The sequence below is a fragment of the Petaurus breviceps genome, unplaced genomic scaffold (genome assembly GCF_028583685.1).
Source record: "Petaurus breviceps papuanus isolate PSGF00001 unplaced genomic scaffold, PetGlider_PUasm1.0 138, whole genome shotgun sequence".
NCBI classification, from domain to species: domain Eukaryota; kingdom Metazoa; phylum Chordata; class Mammalia; order Diprotodontia; family Petauridae; genus Petaurus; species Petaurus breviceps.
The window spans coordinates 20,271,081-20,291,568 of NW_027185694.1; the positions used below are offsets into that span (position 1 = coordinate 20,271,081).

General features: G+C 37.8%; 1 protein-coding gene and 1 long non-coding RNA gene across 4 annotated transcripts in view; one reads left to right on the plus strand and one right to left on the minus strand.

The window, feature by feature from the left end:
• The window catches only part of LOC138176303 (uncharacterized), a 55,815-nt gene extending 53,869 nt beyond the window's left edge, over positions 1-1,946 (plus strand). The window contains exon 2 of the long non-coding RNA XR_011172214.1: positions 3-1,946. This is a non-coding gene — a long non-coding RNA (uncharacterized lncRNA). The remainder of the gene's footprint in view (positions 1-2) is intronic.
• ZNF205 (zinc finger protein 205) overlaps positions 1-20,488 on the minus strand; it is a 57,031-nt gene that overhangs the window by 32,982 nt on the left and 3,561 nt on the right. For 2 of the 3 annotated variants that reach the window (XM_069107010.1, XM_069107003.1), the window contains one exon: positions 19,806-20,067. The gene's annotated coding sequence lies outside the window, so the exon portion shown is untranslated. Of the gene's footprint in view, positions 1-3,403; positions 4,527-19,805; positions 20,068-20,488 lie in introns of those variants that run through there. The other variant, XM_069107020.1, reaches the window with a different exon arrangement.

The window sequence follows — 20,488 nt, forward strand, 5'->3', positions numbered from 1 at the left end:
AGGTTAAATAAATTGCCCAAGGTTACAAGGCTAGTATTTTTGTGTGGATGTTAAGTGTCTGAGGCCAGAACCGAACTCGGGTCCTCCTGACTCCAGGGCCCGCGCTTTACTCACTGCGCCACCTAGCCACCCCTGAAGCATTTCTATACCCAGTATTTGGTACTTTTACTTGTGAACTTTTTTCTCATGCATTATCCTTTTAAGTAAAATTACTTTCCCTTTGAACTAAGTACTCTTATTCTATAATCTTTTTTCCCCAGTAAAGTTACTATTATTATTATTTTTTTATTTTTCGCTTTTTGGAGGGGGGAAAGCTGGGCAGTTGGGGTTAAGTGCTTGCCCAAGGTCACATAGCTAGTGTTAAGTGTCTGAGGTCACATTTGCACTCAGGTCCTCCTGATTCCAGGGCCCATGCTCTATTCCCTACTAGCTGCCCCAACTTTCAACTGAATTTCTATGTGTCCCGGTTCTCTTGTACAATCTTAAGTCCAGCCAGAACACTATTTCTGTAATTATTATTACAATTATTTAATTAAGCCCAAATAATCCTCTCACTGACAGTGATTTTTCTAAGAGAATCAGAACATATTCCCCATAGCAGCTTTATTGGAAGAGAATGTCAAATAGGTGACTTTTTAATTAAAGCCAAAGTACAGTAATTTTACTTAAAGGGATAGAGTACAAGGAAGAAATTCACAAGTAAGATACACATCCCCACAACTCTGGGAAATCTAAAGGTCAAGTCCAGCCAACAATCTAATTTTACAGATTAAACTCCAAAGAGGCTGAATGTCCTAAGGTCACAAAAGTACATAGCACAGCAGGAATCTGAACGAAGATCATCTGACTTGAAATCTAGTACTCAAACCAGTGTGAAGGGTGAGGTACAGAGGTAAACCTATCAAAGTCATAGAGGAACAGTGAGGAGGTAGAAATTGCTATAATCTCTCAATAAGAACTTAATAGTTGGAAAAGTAAACAAACAAATTAATAAATAAGAAAAAGACAATAAAAATAAGGCAAAGAATGGCCTCTTAAAAAAAATAATAAAGATCTGGGAGGGGAAGACCCTTAGGGTTTTCTGACCACAACAGAAAAAAAAAAAAAAACTGAATAGTTGGGATGGAAATCATCACTTCCCACTGCTGTTCAGCCCAGTGACAAAGTTAAAATTTGATGTTTCAGGTGCTTCGCATAAGGCTAAACCATGACATTTTAAAAAATTATTACCAGGACATTCCATTAGGTCAAAACAAGAGCCTTGGTTTTAAAGTATAGTGGGGTCTGGAATGCAGACAGTTCTCAATTTACAAAATATATTACAGATTATCTTTACAGCAATTAAGGACACCACTGAAAACAGTAAGATAAAAAAATGGAAACAATCTGGCAGGGGAGATTATTTCAGGCCAGGGGAGAAACCACATTTGTCCCCTAATGGAAGAAAAGCTGTACTCGATCAAATGCATTTTCTGTGCTGAAAGTCAAAATGCTGAGGAGAAGAAGGTATGGACTCTCAAGTTATCAGAATGAGGAAGGCTTGGAAAAAACATAGATGTTACTACTGCTGAAAATAAGCAAAGAAATATTCATAATTACAAACTCATATGCCTACTTTCCCATCTCTACAAAATCTTTTTTAAGAATAATCTAGATTTACCAATCTACATATGCCTCCAGGTTATCTCTAAGGTATGAGAAGGGAATAGGTGGCTTTCACAATGACATTGTATGGTTGACTACATGCTTACAGTCACACAGCTAACTGAAAGGGACATAAGATGCAAGACCTTGCTGTATTCATTGTTTGTTGACTTTTAAAAAGCATTTGACTGGGGAAGAATAAAACAATACCAACAGCTTTCTACCCAACAGTGTCTCCTCCCATGCATGTTAGAATCATTGTTTTAAAATCAATATTTTCAATTAAAATTAAGATTCTCTAATAGGTTTAATAGGTGTTTTTTTTCCTCACAGTATTCAAATGGAAGATCAATTTCCTACACAAGATAAAGGCCAGACTTATTAGACATTGCTGCTCTCCGAGACATCTACAATCCAGTCATATTAAATTCTTTGCTATTCCTCACAACAATACTATCTCCCATCTCTCTGCCTTTGAACTGGCTGTTCCCCATGCCTGGAATGCTCTTCTCTCCTTATTTCACCTCTTGGAATCCTTCACTTGGCTCAAGGGCTACCTTTAGTGTAAAGCTCTTCCCAGCCTTCTAACTGCTAGGGTGCACCTGCCTTCCAGGTTACCTTCCCTTTTCTTTCTTTGTGTTTTGTATATACCTGTATATGTGCATCTTGTTTGCCTCTTTGAATGTAAGCTGCAGGAGGGCAGAGGTTTTTTTTTCTTTTCATCACTTTCTCTCTATTGACACTTCCAGACTCTCCTTCTCTTACCTTCTATCTTCTCTTTTGAGGTTCACTTAATCTAAATGTATCACTCAATCACCCAAATTCTGGTACATGTTGTCTACCAATTTCCAAGACATTCTCCTTCCTTCTTTAATGGTTTAATGGCTGGCTCACAATCTCTCTATTCACCCCAACTCCTGCCTTCATATTAATATGATATTATATATCTATAGCTATCTACATATGATAATTATCATATTAACATATATATTAATAGTCCCTCAAATATTCTAACTTCTTAGCTCCTCAATACATTCAGTTCTTATAAGCTATTCCTCCACTCTACTTCAGCCACACACAGAGATGGTCATATCCTTGACCTCACCATTGCCCACAAGTGTTTCACCTCCATGTTCAAGAACTCTGAAATTTCTTTACATGATCATACTTAAAAATTTTTATAATTTCTTTTTCCCCTCTGCCTTAGGGCCCTTTTCCCTGTTCTTCATCCTCACCAGGAACTCTAAATCCTCTCAACCTCAGTTCTTTCCCAGTGCACACTCCCCTTCCTTCCCTGTTACAATCCCTTGGTGAATCAATTTAGGTCTAACACTATGGTCTACACTGGAGTCCCTTGCACCCATATCCTACCACCAAACATGCCTTGCCTAGCCTTACCCTTAGATTACTCCACTGCCTTCACACATCACTGAAACTGAATTTCAAGTTTCTTGAAATTGAAATTCTCTTGAAAAAAAATTTCAAGAGAAAATCATGAAAATATTGCTGAATCTACTACAAATACACATTACATAATTTCAACTAGGCCCTCAAATATAGCAAGGCAATCCTTTTATATTCTCAAATCAATTAACTATCCCACTCACCACAGTGGCTTTTCCAAACCTTTTCATCTCTCCTTAGGCCCCCATAGAATACTTCACTGGAAAAAAAGCCCCATTTGCTGAGAACTCCCTCTTCATCTCACATCTCACATCCTTTGACACCACTGCAAACTGTTTCCCACACGTTTCCTTACCTTAAACTTTCCCTGCTATCATACTGTATCTCTCCTCCCTTCCATGGCTAAACTCTTTGAGAAAGCTATCTGCAACTGGTGCCTCTTGTTGTTCAGTCATGTCTAACTTTGTGACTCATCTGGGATTTTCTTGGCAAAGATACTGCAGTGGTTTGCCGTTTCCTCCTCCAGCTCATTTTACAGATGAGAAAACTGAGGTAAACAGGGTTAAGTGATTTGCCCAGGGTCACATAGCTAGTCAGTATCTGACGCCAGATTTGAACTCTGTGATTGTGCCACCACCTAGTTGTCCACTTTTTCTCTCTTCTAAATGCTTTGCAGTCTGGCTCCTGATCTCATGACTCAACGGAAATTGTTCTTTTCCAAGTTACTAATGACTTCTTAATGGCCAGACCTATGGCCTTTTAAAAATTCTCATTTTTCATGAATTCTGTAATCACCTTTTCCTCACGGCTCTCTCATTGCCTCTTGGCCTTTTTGTGACACTGCTCTCTGCTGGTTCTCCTACCTATCTGACCACTCCTCAGTCTATGTTGCTGGATCTTCATCCAAGTCATGATCAATAACCTTAAGTGTTCTCAAAAGGTTTGTTCTGCACTCTTTTCTCTTCCTCCTCTATGCTCTCTTAATTAGTGATCTCATAAATTGTCATGGGTTCAATTATCACCTCTATACAAAAGATTTTCAGATCTATTTATCCAGCCTTAACTTCTCTCCAGACCTCTAGTTTTGTATCTCTAAATACCTATAAGAAACCTCAAGGGGCGGCTAGGTGGCACAGTGAATAGAGCACAGGCCCTGGAGTCAGGAGGACCTGAGTTCAAATCTGGCCTCAGACACAACACAAAAACCAGCCGTGTGACCTTGGGCAAGTCGCTTAACCCCAATTGTCTTCTAAAAAAAAAGGCAAAAAAGAACAAAACCTCAAAATGGGTGTTCTATGAACACCTCCAACTCAATGTATCCAAAACAGAATTTGTTAGCTTTACCTCCAAACCTTCCCTTCTTCCCAAATTCCCTCCTACTCCCCTGTGTACCACCACTCTCCCAGTCATTCATTTACAACCTTAGGTGTCATCTTTGATGCCTCTCCTACACTCATCCCAAATATCGAAATCTGTTGCCAATTCTTGTGATTCCTACCTTCACAGAAGTTCTCACTCACATCCCCTTCTCTCCACTCCTGTAATGGGAATGTAAATTTAAAGATCTTCCCTGCCCCTAGGCTAAAGTGCACCTGGAGCCTGGGGCAGGAGGCTTGTTTTTCAGTAGATACTTTTTGATTGGCCAGTGGGTCCAAAAGGTTGTTACATTTTCTGAGCCAGGAGAAGGCTATATAAACCCCCGATCTGTAGCTTTGTTTTGGGGCTCACTTTGATAAGTGTTCTGATATGGATTCTGGGAAGCCATTGTCCAGAGCCCCCAGTCTTTGAAAAACCCAGATGTTGATTTGGTATGGATGTAATGGTTGGACAGTTTGGAAAGCTGTCTACTTGATCTGTTTCTGTCTTGACAATTCTGCCTGTATACTTTGAAGTTCAGGGTGCTGACCTTTTTCCCCTGAACGAGGTGAACGATATATGTTTGACTGATTAAAGTAAGCTTGTTAACCCATTTTGAGTTGCTTTCCTTTATCAAAGCAGATCCAAGAACCTGTGTGAGCAGCCACCCTGGGGACGCTGGGGTGCTTGCTGCTACAACTCCCACAGCCACAACCCTGATAGAGGTCCTCAGCACCTAGACTATTTCAATTGGCCTCCATACCTTCCCCACGGCAGTCCATCTTCCATTCAGCTGCTGAAGTGATATTCCTAAAGTACAGGTCAGACCATGTCAGCCTTATTCAATAACCTCCAGTGGCTCCCTGTTACCTCCAAAATCCAATACAAACTCCTATTTCCATTTTAGAGCCTTTCACAATCTGACCCCTTCCTACCTTTCCAGTCTTATATCTTACCTCCCTCCACATATTCCTTGATCCAATGACACTGGCCTTTTTGTTGTTCTTCAATTATGACTCTCAATCTCGCTACCTTGTAGGTATTCATGGCTGGGCCCCATGCCTGAAATGCTCCCCCTCCTCACCTCCACCTCCTGGGTTCCTTTAAGACTCAGGTCGAATCTCCCCTTCTAGAAGAGGCCTTCCTGAGTCTTCCTCATCACTTGTGCCTTTGCTGGGAGAGTACTTTCCATCTACTCATTTGCATCCTCCATTAGAATGTGAGCAGTTAATGTGTATCCCCAGCACTTAGCCCAATGCCTGGCATATGACCATCACTCAGTAAATACTAGCTGACTAATTCTATACTATGATGCTTCAGCAGTTAGCAGTATCATAGTTATAAGATGGGAATACATAACTACATTATCTCACTGGATGATTATGAGAAAAGTGCATTATAAACAACTGAAGTACCATATACGCGTATCATTATTCTACATTGAACAATACTATGCCACAGTACATAGTATGCTAGACTTGGAGTCAGAAAGACCTGGATGCAAATCTTACCTCTGATTTAAGTTACTGTCTGGTCACTGGCAAGACACAACTGCCCTGTGCCTCAGGGGCCACGTCTGTAAAATAGGGATACCAATCCCTGTTAATACCTATCTAACTCACTGGGTTGTTGTGAGGCTCAGGTAAGTTCAAGTAAATAGGGCAATTTTCAAGCTTTAAAGCATCATGTAATTAGACTATTATCATCCTTGTCAGAGCTCTGCTTCCATATATTTACTTTCCCTACTGACTAAAAGGAGTAGCCCCAAAGTCAAGCCCTTTAAATACAAAAGCTGCCTCCCTCGGTACTGAGTCTAGCTTCTAGTACCACAACTTCTTACTTCTAAGGTCTCATAACTTGCATCTCTTTCTTCTGCCATTTAAATGAAGTGCTCTAGTTTCTGCAGCATTTCTGCTCATATTTTTGCACCAATACGATCATCTCTTCAGGTTTCCTTCTAATTGTTCTAGCCATAGACTGAAATTCTCTCCCTTCCACAAGCCTTAGGTTCCTTCCTCGAAAGAGGATCAGGTCTCCGCCAGACACTATATTTCTGGCCACAAAGGGCCTCTTAATTGTCTGCATTTTCTCCCGACTTCTCTTGTTATGTTCCTTCCCAGTTAAACAAAGCTTTTTCCTCAGGGGTTCAACTGTCAGCTCTTCTCCACACAATATTCCACAAGCACCCATTTCTTCCTACCATCCTCATTCATGATCACTCCCCCAGGCCTCAAGCACCAGAAAAACCTGATTCCCTCCCCCACCCCACCAAAAAAAAAAAAAAACCCTTCCTTTTTTATAGGAACACCACATTCCAAGACTGAAAACTGCAAGTGACTCCCACATAAAATACAGTGGTCATAAATAGGCCTCTGCATATTATCCAGAACCAGTGTGAAAGAGGAAGCGTATAAACATAGAATCATAGATTCAGCACTGGAAAGAACTTCAGAGGCTCTTCAAGCAAAGTGGTAAGAAGGTGGGATAACAGGTAGAAAACCTGAGAACTGCATTGCTACCCATGAAATGTTTTACTAAGACCTAGGCTAAGTCCTCTAAGATGTTGGGTAGACTGGATCCTCTAAGGAGGACCTATGAGGAAATACAGGCAGGAAAAGATTAAGAAGGCATGGAATGGCTGTCATACATAATGAGGTAATACCTACAATGATGAGCTCATAGGTCCACTTACGTATATAAAACACTTTCATCATAACCAAGCAATCAATCAAGAAGCTTAGTTAAGTGTCTAGTAAGTGCCAGGGGAATATAAAAAAGAGCGAAAGTAGTGCCTGCCCCCAAGGAGCTTCTGTGCCAAAGGTGGAGACAACATGCATACCTAAGGTAGAACAGAACAGGCAGGCGCAATGTAACAACCTCAGAGGCATGGCTGACAGTGGCACAGACAGAGAAAGGCCTCCTGCACAGAGCTGGGTTGGAGGTGACCCCTGAAGAATGCCTCTAAAAGGCAGAGGTAAAGAGGGAGGCCATTCAGGCCACGGGAAACAATCAGTACAAAGGCATGAGTTGAGGAATGCGTAGTCAGCCAGTATTGCTGGACAGGGAATTCATGGAGAACAGCATGTAGAAAACTAGAGAGGAAGGGGCCAGGTTGTGAAGGGCTTTTAAATGCTAAGCAGAAGAATTTATTTGAACCCAGAGGTAGTAGAGGGGCACTGGGTTCATTGGGGGAAGAGGTGACAAATGGGACATGTGCTTTAGGAAAATCATTTTGTCACTGTGCAGAGGAAGGATTATTGTGAGGAGAGATTTGAAGGAGGGAGACCAAGGAATCCACTGCAGTGGTCTAGAATAAAAAAGTGAAAAGTGCTGATCTCCCACATTGGGGGGAGGTAGCTAGGTGAGCAGAGAAAAGGAGACATATTGGAAAGATGGCATACAAAAAGAAATTATAAGACTGAACAATTAAATGGATTAGTGAAATGGGAGACTTAAAAGGTAGGCAGTACAGTCAGTCATCCAAGCATTTATTAAGCTCTTATCATGTCGGAGGCACTGTGACTACAAACACAAAAGAGAATTGTCTCTTCTCTCGGAGAGTTTACAGCCCGCCTTGGAAACACAAGTTTATAAAAAGGCACATCATAAACAAAGTGGAAGAACAAGGAAAGAAATTATCTTTCAGATTTGTGGATAGGGAAAGAGTTTACATATAAAAAAAGTGATGGGATTAGACAGTATAAAATGTTCAACTTTGATCATATAAAATCTAAAAGTTTTTGAACAAACAAATCTAATACAGTAAAAATCTGAAGGGAATCCAGGTAACTGGGTAGAGGGTGGGGGGAAGAATCTTTGCAACAAGTTTATGAGAAGGGCCTAAAATTCAAAATATATAAGAAATTGACTCAAATTCCTATGACTAAGAATCATTTTCCAATATATACATGGTCAAAAGATATGAACAAGCAATTCTAAAAGAAGAAACTGAAGCTACCAACAATCATGTGAAAAAAAGGTCTAAATCACTAAAAATTTGAGAAATATAAATTAAAACAACTCTGAGGTACTACCTCACCACCATTAGACTGGCAAAGATAACAGAAGAAAATTATAAATTATGGAAGGACTGAGGAAAAAGGGCAAATTAGTACATAGTTTGTGGAGCTGTAAAATGGTCCAGCCATTCTGGACATCAATGTGAACTATGCCACAAAAGTTACTAAACTGTGTACACCCTTTGACCCAGTTATATCTCTACTAGGCCCATCTATATACACATCAAAGAAATGAAAGAAGAAAATGTACAAAATTTACTAAAGGATATTTATGTTATGCCACATTTATTTCAATATAACTTACTGCCATGCAGTGGTGTTGCTCTGAATTAGAATTCAGGAGCCAGATCACAAAAGAATGATGAAAATATATTGTATCATCTTGCTACTAAAAAAAGTATTTCAATCCACTGCCTTAATGCAGTGATACTGCTATTGACATTACTGTTACTGAGAATGAATGGGGATTATTTGTTAGAAAAAAAGGTCAGGTGCACAGGATTTAAAGCTGGATGCCATTTGTATTTTCAAATCATTACATTATTAAGAAATACACTATAGGGAAAAAAAAAACAAAATTTTTAAAGAAAAAACACATACAAGTCCATACAAAATAAATAGCTGGTTGCCCTTGCTCCCACTACAACATGCTATACCCACACATCCTTACAGCTCCTTCTGGCCATCTTAACCCTCTTCTGTAACTGCCTAAGGTTATCTGTAAAAGTCATTTCTTTTATCTTTTCTTCTAGCTCTCAACGCCTCAGTTTTCAAAGAAAAAACAACTCTTGGCTTCCCATTTCCCAAATCTATATAACATGCATGACCTTCCTCCTTCTAGTTCCTCATCAGCTCCCACCAATCACTTCTGTCATTCACTGTCAGTCTTCCCCAGGATCCTTGCCCTCACCAATTCAGAGCTCTTCCATGCACTTTCCTGTCTTTGTCACTAGTTGTAGCCTTGCATTCTCAGCAACTACTGGTCACACTGGGGAAGAAGGCTACAGATTTTCTCTTTGTGTCATCTAGAGTCAAGGAAATTCTTCCTGAGGTTTAAAAAAATCCCTTTTTTGTTTTAATATGAGTAGGTGAAACTTGCTTTTCACAGGTCAGTCATTTACTGGATAAACACTTCTGTTAAAAGCCCTGAACTAGGCAGTGGGGGAGAAATGAAAAGATATAAAACATTCCTTTCCCATCTTTCTATATTTCCTGCTATTCTCTGCCCCCACATCTTTCTGGATTAAAAGAATATCTACATATGCCTAAAGCACCGAGCTCCAAGTTTGCCACATGTTCCCAGATATAGACTCCAAGGAAAAATATGGCCCACTGGTCAAATTCTTCAATGCCACGGTGTCCAGGACATATACATGCTACCTGGGTGTTGGTTTGCTATGGCATTGGGCCTCACGGACTGAAGTACATAAAAAGAAGATAAAAACTTTTTTTTTTTTTACCTTTTGGAGGGCAACTGGGGTTAAGTAACTTGCCTAAGGTTACACAGATAGTTTTTTTGTGTGTGGGTGTTAAGTGTCTGAGGCCAGAACCGAACTCAGGTCCTCCTGATTCTGGGGCCAGAGCTTTACTCACTGAGCCACCTAGCCATCCCGATAAAAACTTTTTTAACAAGAATAGGAGTGTCAGCAGAAGGCAAGGAAATAATGCATTCATATTAAAAATGACAAGACATGTACAGTCTCTGGAAAGATACCTGGAAATCCTTAAACTCAGTTTTAAACTCAGTTTCTTTATCTGCAAAAGGGGCTTAATACTTTGAACCATCTTCTTCACAGGACTGTACTAAGTATAAAGTATCATTATTTTGAATTCCAAAGTATTTGAGTTGTCAAAACACTTGTTTTAGCCTGACATTCAAGGCCTACACAAACAACCACCAATATACAAACTACCTTTCCAGGCCTTTCTTTCCACTGCTCCCCACCATGTACTCTAGGCTTCAGATAAACTACACAAATTACTGTCTCCTGTATTCATCTCATGTTTTCCCAAATCATAATCCTACAATATGCTGTTTACAAGAAACACATCTGAAACGGAGGGATACACACAGGGTAAAGGTAAAAGGCTGGAGTAAAATATATCATGCCTCAGCTAAAGTAAAAAAAGCAGGGGTAGCAATCCTAATCTCAGATAAAGCAAAAACAATTGACCTAATTAAAAGAGATAAGGAAGGAAACTATATCCTGATAAAAGGCACCATCGAAAATGAAGCAATATGATAACTTAACATATATGCACCAAGTGGTATAGCATCCAAATTCCTAGAGGAGAAGGTAAAGGAATTAGAGGAAGAAATGGATAATCTCCCCCTCTCTGAACTTGATAAAAACAACCTCAAAATAAATAAGAAAGAAGTCAAGGAGGTGAACAGAATTTTAGAGAGGATAGGTATGATAGATCTCTGGAGAAAACTGAATGGGGATAAAAAGGAACATACTTTCTTCTCAGCGGTTCATGGTACATACTCAAAATTTGACCACGTTCTAGGGCATAAAAACCTCACAATTCTATTCAGTAAGGCAGAAATATTAAGTGCATCCTTCTCAGATCATGATGCAATAAAAATTATATGCAATAAAGGGCCATGGAAAGACAAGACTAAAACTAATTGGAAATTAAACAATTTAATCCTAAAGAATGAGTGGGTCAACCAAGAAATTATAGAACAATCAGTAATTTCATTCAAGAGAATGATAATAATGAGACAACATACCAAAATTTGTGGAATGCATTAAAGGCAGTTCTTAGGGGAAGTTTTATATCCCTGAGTGCATACATGATTAAATTACAGAAAAGGGAGGTCAACAAATTGGGCATGCAATTGAAAAACCTAGAAAAAGAACAAATTGAAAATCCCCAATTAAATACTAAATTAGAAATATTGAAAACCAAAGGAGAGATTAATAAAATTGAGATTAAGAAAACTATTGAATTAATAAATAAAACTAAGAGCTGGTTTTATGAAAAAAAAAATTGATAGACCCTTAGTCAATATGATAAAAAAAAAGAAAGAAGAAAACCAACTATGAGTATCAAAAATAAAAAGTGTTAATCTACCTCCAATGAAGAGGAAATCAAAACAATAATTAGGAATTATTTTTCCCAATTGTATGCACATAAATTTGACAATTTTAGGGAAATGGATGAATATTTACAAAAATACAAGTGGCCCAGATTAACTGAAGAGGAAGTAAATTACTTAAGTAACCCCATCTCAGAAAAAGAAATTGAACAAGCCATCAGTCAACTCCCTAGGAAAAAATCTCCAGAGCCAGATAGATTTATTAGTGAATTCTATCAAACATTTGAAGAACAATTGATTCCAATACTCTACAAACTATTTGGGAAAATTAATGAAGAAGGAGTCCTACCAAATTCTTTTTATGAAACAAATATAGTACTGATAACTAAATCAGGAAGAGAAAAAACAGAGAAAGAAAATTATAGACCAATCTGCCTCATGAACATAGATGCAAAAATTCTAAATAAAATACTAGCAAAAAGACTACAGCAACTTATCTCAAGAATAATACACTTTGATCAGGTAGGACTTATTCCAGGTATGCAAGGATGGTTTAATATTGGGAAAACCATCAGTATAATTGATCATATCAACAACAAAACTAGCAGAAACCACATGATCATCTCAATAGATGCAGAAAAGGCTTTTGACAAAATACAACATCCATTTCTATTAAAAATATTAGAAAGTATAGGAATAAGTGGAGCCTTCCTTAAAATAATAGGTAGCATCTATTTAAAGCCATCAGCAAATATTATATGTAATGGGGATAAGCTAGAAGCATTTCCCATAAGATCAGGGGTGAAACAAGGGTGTCCACTATCACCCCTCTTATTCAATCTGGTACTAGAAATGTTAGCAGTAGCAATTAGAGAAGAAAAAGAAATCAAAGGAATCAAATTAGGCAAAGAAGAGACCAAGCTATCACTCTTTGCAGATGATATGATGATATACTTAGAGAATCCTAGAGAATCAAGTAAAAAACTACTTGAGACAATAAATAAATTTGGCAAAGTTGCAGGATATAAAATAAACCCACATAAATCCTCGTCATTCCTATATATTTCCAATGAAATTCAACAGCAAGAGATAGAAAGAGAAATTCCATTTAAAGTTACTGTAGACATTATAAAATATTTGGGAATCTACCTGCCAAACCAACCCAGGACCTATATGACCACAACTACAAAACACTTTTCACACAAATAAAGTCAGATCTAACTAATTGGAAAAATATCAATTGCTTGTGGCTGGGTTGAGCTAATATAATAAAAATGACAATTTTACCTAAATTAAATTATATATTTAGTGCCATACCAATTAATTTATCAAAAAACTTACTTTATAGAGCTAGAAAAAATAGTAACAAAATTCATTTGGAAGGACAAACAGTCAAGAATATCAAGGGAATTAATGAAAAGAAATGCTAGGGAAGGTGGACTAGCTATACCTATCTGTATTATAAAGCAGCAGTCATCAAAACTACTTGGTATTGGCTAAGGAATAGAGGAGTGGATCAATGGAATAGATTAGGCACACCAGATTCAGAAGTCAAGGACTATAGTAATCTATTGTTTGATAAACCCCCAGACCCTGGTTTTGGGGATAAGAACTCACTATTTGACAAAAACTGCTGGAAAAACTGGAATATAGTATGGCAAAAACTGGGCATAGACCATTATCTAACACAATTTACCAAAATAAAGTCTAAATGGGTGCATGATCTAGGTATAAAGGTTGATACTGTAAGCAGTCTTGGAAAACAAGGAATAGTTTACCTGTCAGATTTGTGGAGAGGGAAAGACTTTATGACTAAACAAGAATTAGAGAACATTATAAAATGTAAAATGGATAATTTTGACTACATGAAATTGAAAAACTTCTGTACAAACAAAGCCAATGTAACCAAGATTAAGAGGGAGGTGGGAAATTGAGAAAGAATCTTTACAACCTATGTCTCTGACAAAGGATTCATTTCTACAATATACAGAGAATTGAGTGAAATTTATAAGAATACAAGTCATTCCCCAATTGATAAATGGTCAAAGGATATGAACAGGCAATTTTCAGAGAAAGACATTAAACACATCTATAAGCACATGAAGAAATGCTCTAAATCACTATCGATTAGAGAAATGCAAATCAAAACAACTCTGAGGTACCACATCTCACCAGTCAGATTGGCTAAGATGACAAAACAGGAAAATGACAAATGCTGAAGTGTATGTGGGCAAATTGGAACACTAATGCATTGTTGGTGGAATTGTTGAACTGATCTAGCCTTTCTGGAGAGCAATCTGGAATTATGCCCAAAGGGCTATAAATACTTTCATATCCTTTGACCCAGCAATTCCACTCCTAGGGTTATATCCCAAAGAGATCATAGAAGTGGGAGGAAGACCCATATGTACAAAAATGTTTATAGCAGTTCTTTTGTGGTGGCAAAGAATTGGAAATTAAGGGGGTGCCCATCAATTGGGGAATGGCTGAACAAGTTGTGGTATATGTATGTTATGGAATACTATTGTGCTATAAGAAACGAGGAGCAGATGATCTTCATATTTACCTGGAGAGGCTTATACAAACTGATGCTGAGTGAGAAGAGTAGAACCAGGAGAAATTTGTCCACAATTATAGACACAATGCATGTGTGATGACCAACTTTGATAGACTGGACTCTTCTCAGCAATGCAGTGATATAAGACTCATAAGTGATATGAGTCCAAAAGATTCATGATGGAGAGAAATGTGTGCATCCAGAGAAAGAACTAGAAAGAACTGAGTTTATATCCAGATGAAAGCAAAATACCTGATCTTTTTCCTTTTCTTGTTTGGTTTTATGTCCTCTTTACCATTTTTCATTCCCTCTGATATAATCCATCTTTATAACCTGACTAATGTATAATGTGAAAGGGAAAAAAAAAAGAAAATTTGGAACTCAAAATTTTTAAAAAATGAATGTTGAAAAATGTTTTTACATGTATTTGGGGGAAAATAAAAAATTATTTTAAAAAACAAAAAAACAACAAAAAAAGAATACCAAAATAGAAAGTGAACCAAAAAAGGTAAAGAACTATTATGACTTTTAAAAGAAATTTTCTTGTGGGGGGAGGCAATCTCTAAGTGACCTGCCTAGGGTCATCCAGCTAGTAAGTGCCTGAGGCCATATTTGAACTCAGGTTCCCAGGACCCCAGGGCCTGAGCTCTATGCATTCACAGCACCACTCAACTGCCCTTAGAGCAGTTATAACCTAATAATTAATTTGGGGGTAGGAAGTAGATGGGAGAAAGGAAAAAAAAAGAATTGAAAAAAAAATTCAATTTTTAAAAAATCATTAAACTAAACTTGTAATATCTGAATGAACATCTTTCCATGGCTATAGCCACCCTAGATTTCCTTCAGTATTGTGTTAAAGATTATAATTGTTTTTCATAATGTTATATTTAGCAAGTTCTGATAGAGGAAAATTAAAATTTCTTACTATTAACTAACAATATTAGTTATTAACTTACTCTAGTTTTATTACATTTCAATTAACTGTCTTGTAAGTTCTTGCTTTCTTTAATATCAATTCACAATGTATTTATTATTGTTATTTTCTATTATTATAGCCAATCTTAGATCAATATTTATTGACAGATTGTAATGCTTTATATTTTTGTTTTGATTTTTTTTTTCTGAAATCATAGTGGCCATTTCTAATTTTTGGAGGCACAATCTTTCCAAAAAAAAAAAAGAAAATTAATTACTATACAAATGAATCAATAGCAGAAACAACCATATTAGAAAGACATCTTCAAATGAACAGCACTTTGTAGAAATTAAAGCAAGAACTAGTATTAAGTATATCATAAGACCACATAAAAGTCTGAATTAAAAAAAAAAACATTGGAGAAAATTTTTAAAGCTGTTAAAAGAAAAAAAATGGATGGAAAAAAAACAAAATGAACAATATCAAGAAAACTTCAAAAAAGCCTGAGATACAAACATGTCTTACTATATAGGAAAAAAAGAATTGCTTGCTAAGTAGAGGGAAGACAACCAATGAATTTTTCCCCAAGAGACTCTAGGGCTGGAATTGTTTAGAAACTTAATAAATGGTGTTAATTGACTGAATTCCAAAAAGAAAGCATGCAGATTCAAGAGAAAGGCCAGAAAAATAGCTCCCAGCAAACTCAGGATTGCAGCTACCCCAGAAAATTTAGAAAAACAAAAGGCACTGAAAGATATGTTCCAGGAAATCTTTAAGAAAACATTCCAGAATTTAGCAATACAAATAGAAAGAATGTGCTAGACTCTGACAAGGAAGCATCCAGGATAGACATATAATAGCTCAACTATAACATTTATAGTGAAAAGATTTCACAAACAAAAATTATATATATATTATGTTTATATATTTTTAAAAATCAAGATTATAGCCTCCTTCTTTCAAGAAGGTAAAAGGGGAAATAAGAAACCTGGAACACAACATATTCACAATTAAAACCCCTGGCAGGAACCCAGTATTTTCTACCTGGAAAAATCAATATTCATTTTGAAGTGAGATACCTCGGAGATGCATTTAGCCTTTGAAAAGTCATCCCAGAGAACAATACAATTCAAAGAAATCTTTGACCTACAAGCAAAACCTCCCAAACAAAAAGTTAAGTATTTAAAATAATATTGAATTGTGCAGCTTTATGAATTTTTTTGAAACTGAAAAGAAATAGTTATCTACTAAAGAATTAAAAAAAAAAAAACAGAAAGTGGGTAACATAACTAGACTTACCTCACCTCAAAAGGAAGATTGATTCAAAGCAACATTTATTAAGCACCTACTATATATAAAGCACTGAACTGGACATCATTTCTGCCCTCAACGAACTTATATTCTATTTTGGGAGGACTTACATAAATGAGTAATTATAATATATGTACAAAGTGATTTCAAGAGAGAATGCTATCAGAAGATATCCAGACAGACCTCTTCTACTGAGCTGATCCCATCTGCAGGAAGCTGGGGATTCTATGAGGCAGGTAAGATGTGCAGGCCTTCCAGCCATTATCTACATACAAACACTAGGAGTCAGAAAATGGAATGTTGTGAGGGAGAGGTGAGTCACAGGGAGGCCATTTAACTGGAATGGAGAGAATAGTTAAGGAAAATGACATGAAATAAAAACTGAAACTAAACTAAAATAAAATCTAAGATCATGTAAAAGTCAGATTCTGCTTCTTTTTTTTTTTCCTGGAGGGCAGGGCAATTGGGGTTAAGTGACTTGCCCAAGGTCACACGGCTAGTTTTTGTGTCAAATGTCTGAGGCCAGATTTGAATGCTGGTCCTCCTGACTCCAGGGCTGGTGTTCTATTCTCTGCGCCACCTACCTGCCCCTTTTTTATTTTATTTTTTATTTTTTTCAAGCTCAAACTTTTCGACCCAAACTACAATAGCTATTAGTCACTTCACTAGTAAAGTTGGGGGCTAGTCTGGGTAATCTCTAAGGCCCTTTCCAGACAAAAGCATGCAGCAATCTTCTCTTTAACCTAATCAATGAACAACCAGTCAAGAAATGTTTACCAATGTTGGAAAATCACAAACAAGTGGATGAATCAGACACATCAGAGAAAGTTCACCCGTTAAGAGAAACTTTTTCTGAAATTTTAGAAGTATTTTGAAAATTGAAAGAACAGGAAAGCTAGACTTTCTTTTCCAGTTTATGAACAAATTGGAAGATAAAAATAGAATTACCATTCAGTATCTGGCTTTTAAAGTTTCTCATGTTGACCTGGGTGAAATACTATTTTTTATTCACATTTGTAAGTAGGATGATTTCTTTTTTTTTTTTTGCCTTTCGGAGGGCAATTGGGGTTAAGTAACTTGCCCAAGGTAACAGGGATAGTTTTTTTGTGTGGGTGTTAAGTGTCTGAGGCCTGAACCGACCTCAAGTCCTCCTGACACTGCCTCCCCTATTTCTTTCTTTAAATAACTGAGTTCATTACCGGTTTTTCAGGGGCAATGTAACATAATGAAAAAAGAATTATATCTGGAGTCATTAGATCTGAATTCAATTTCTAGCCATGTGACTGAAGAAGTCATTTCACTTCTGAATCCATTTCCTCAATGGCAAAACCTGGATCACATATGAGTAACATTGTCCCAAAGGGTTATCATAAATGAGAAAAATTACTTTCAAGCAGTAGAATGTTAGAGAAATGTGGACTATATTTCCCAAACAACAAACTAAGGTGGGAAGGAGGAAAACAGTGAGAACTCCTTTTATTCAATCTGTTGCCAAAGCCTCTTGATTTCACCTTAGCATCACATCCCAACAGGCCCTTCTCTCCTATGACCCTGCCACCACTCTGGGGCAGGCCCTCATTACCTCACACGTGGATTATGGGAGTCTGCCTGCCTTAAGTCTCTCCCCTTTCCAGTCCATTCTACATTAGCCACTAAAGTGATTTTCCTAAAGTGCAGGTCTGATCATGTTATCCCCCTACTCAATAAACCTAGGTGGCTTCCTATTGCCTTCAGGATTAAATACAAAATTCTGTTCCATCCTATCTCTTCCAACAGATTGTCCCCTCTGTCATCCCCACTCTTTCACTTATTTCTAATCTCTCCGTCTCTACATAACCTAACCCCTTCCTATCTTTCCAGCCTTCTTACAGCTTACTTCTCTATAAGCACTCTTCGATCTGGTGACACTGATTTCTTGGCTGCTCCCCAACAAGACATATCTCTGTAGGGACTTAATATATGCTTATTATACTAAACTGACTCCTTCCCTACTATCTACAAACACGTCCACGTCTCTCCTATCCTGAAAAACCCCTCACTTGATCAATCCCTCCATCCCTGGTAACTATGGTCCAATATCTCTTCAGCCCTTTATAGCTAAATTCCTAAAAAAAAATAAAGCCTTCTACAATAGGCACCTCCACTTTCTCTCCTCTCTCTTAATTCTTTATAATCTGGTTTCCAATGTCATCTTCCACCAAAACTGCTCTCCAAAGCTGCTAATGACCTCTTAGTTGCCAAATCCAATGCCTTTTCACAATCCTCATTTCTTCCTGAACCCTTTGCAGCCTTTGATACTGCTTATCACTCTCTCTCCTTCTTGGTACTATCTATTCTGTAGATTTTCAGGACACTACTCCTCCCTGGTTCTCCTCCTTATCTGACTACTCCTTCTGTCTCCTTTGCTGGATCCTTCTTCAGATCACATCCTCTAACCATAGGGGTCTCCCCAGGGCCTCTTCTCTTCTTCCTCTATACTATGCATTTGGTGAACTCATTGGCTCCTCTGGATATAATTACCATCTTTATACTGATGATTATCAAATCTACTTTTCCTGCCCCAATCTATCTCCTGACCTCCAAACTCCCATCTCCACCTGCCTTTCAGACATCTCAAACTGTATGTCCAGTAGACATCTTAAACTCAGTATGTCTAAAACAGAATTCATTTTCTTTCCCCTTAAACTCTCTGCACATCCTACCTTCCCTATTACTGAAGAGGGCAACACCATCCTCCCAGTCCCTCAGGCTCTCAACCTGGACTCATTATCTCTTACCCCCCTTATCCAAGCTGCTGCCAAGGCCTGCAATTTCACCTTTGCAACATCACTGGAATAAGCCTTCTCTCCTCTAACATTCACACCAGTCTGGTGCAGGCCCTCATCACCTCATCGTGATCATAGTAATCAACTGATTACTACAATAGCCTGTTGGTGGATCTGCCCGCCTCAAATCTCTCCCTACTCCAATTCATCCTAAACTCAGCCACTAAAGTGATTTTCCTAAAACACAGGTCTAGTCATGTCTCTCTCTCTCTCTCTCTCCCTCTCTCTCTCTCTCTCTCTCTCTCTCTCTCTCACACACACACACACACACACACACACATACACACACACACACACACACACACACACACACACACCCCTACTCAATAAATTCCAGTGGTTCCATACTGCCTTCTGGATCAAATACAAAATGCTGGTCGACTTTCAAAGTCCTGTCATAACCTAGGCTCCTCCCTATTTTTCCAGTCTTCTTACATACCTTACCTCCAAGAGGCACCAACAAGAGCCTAAGATCTGAACTACAGTCAAGATCTCTTAGCTTTAGGCATTTTCTCAAGCTATCCCCAAAGCCTGAAATGCTCTCCTTCCTCCACTCCGACTACAGGCATACCTTGAAGATATTGCTGGTTTTGGTTCTAGACCACTGCGATAAAGTGAATATTGCAATAAAGTGAGTCACAGGAATTTTTTGGTTTCCCAGAGCACACAAAAGTTACATTTACACTATACTTCAGTCTGTTAAGTGTGTCTAAAAAAATGTACATACCTTAATGCTAAAAAATGTAACCATCTTCTGAGCCTTCAATGAGTACTAATCCTTTTGCTGGTGGAGGGTCTTGCGTCTGCTTGATTGACCAGGGTGGTTATTTACTGAAGGTTGGGGTGGCTGTGGTAATTTCTTAAAACAAGATGACAAAGAAGTTTGTAGTATTGATTGACTCTTCCTTTCCCTTGAACACTTAGAGGCCATTGTAGGGTTAATAACTGGTTTAATTTCAATACTGTTTTGTCACAGGGAATAGGCAGGCCTGAGGAGAAGAGAATTAGGGAAGGGCCCATGAGTAGAGCACTCAGAACACACACAACATTTATGATTAAGTTCACCATCTTATATGAACAGTTAGCAGCACCTCAAAACAATTATAATAGTAACATCAAAGCTCACTGATCACAGATCACCAAAACAGATAACATAATAATGAAAAACTTTGAAATATGGTGGGATTTACCAAAATGTGAATTGAAAAAAATGGCACTAATTGACTTGCTCTGAGCAGGGTTACATATACCTCCCATTTGTTTAAAAAAACACAGTATCTGTGAAATTCAATTTATTGGCTTAGACTGACCTCCCTTGTTTATATATGTATGTGTGTGTATATATATATATGTGTGTGTGTGTGTGTATGTAGATAAATATATATATGCACATATGTACAGATGTATGTA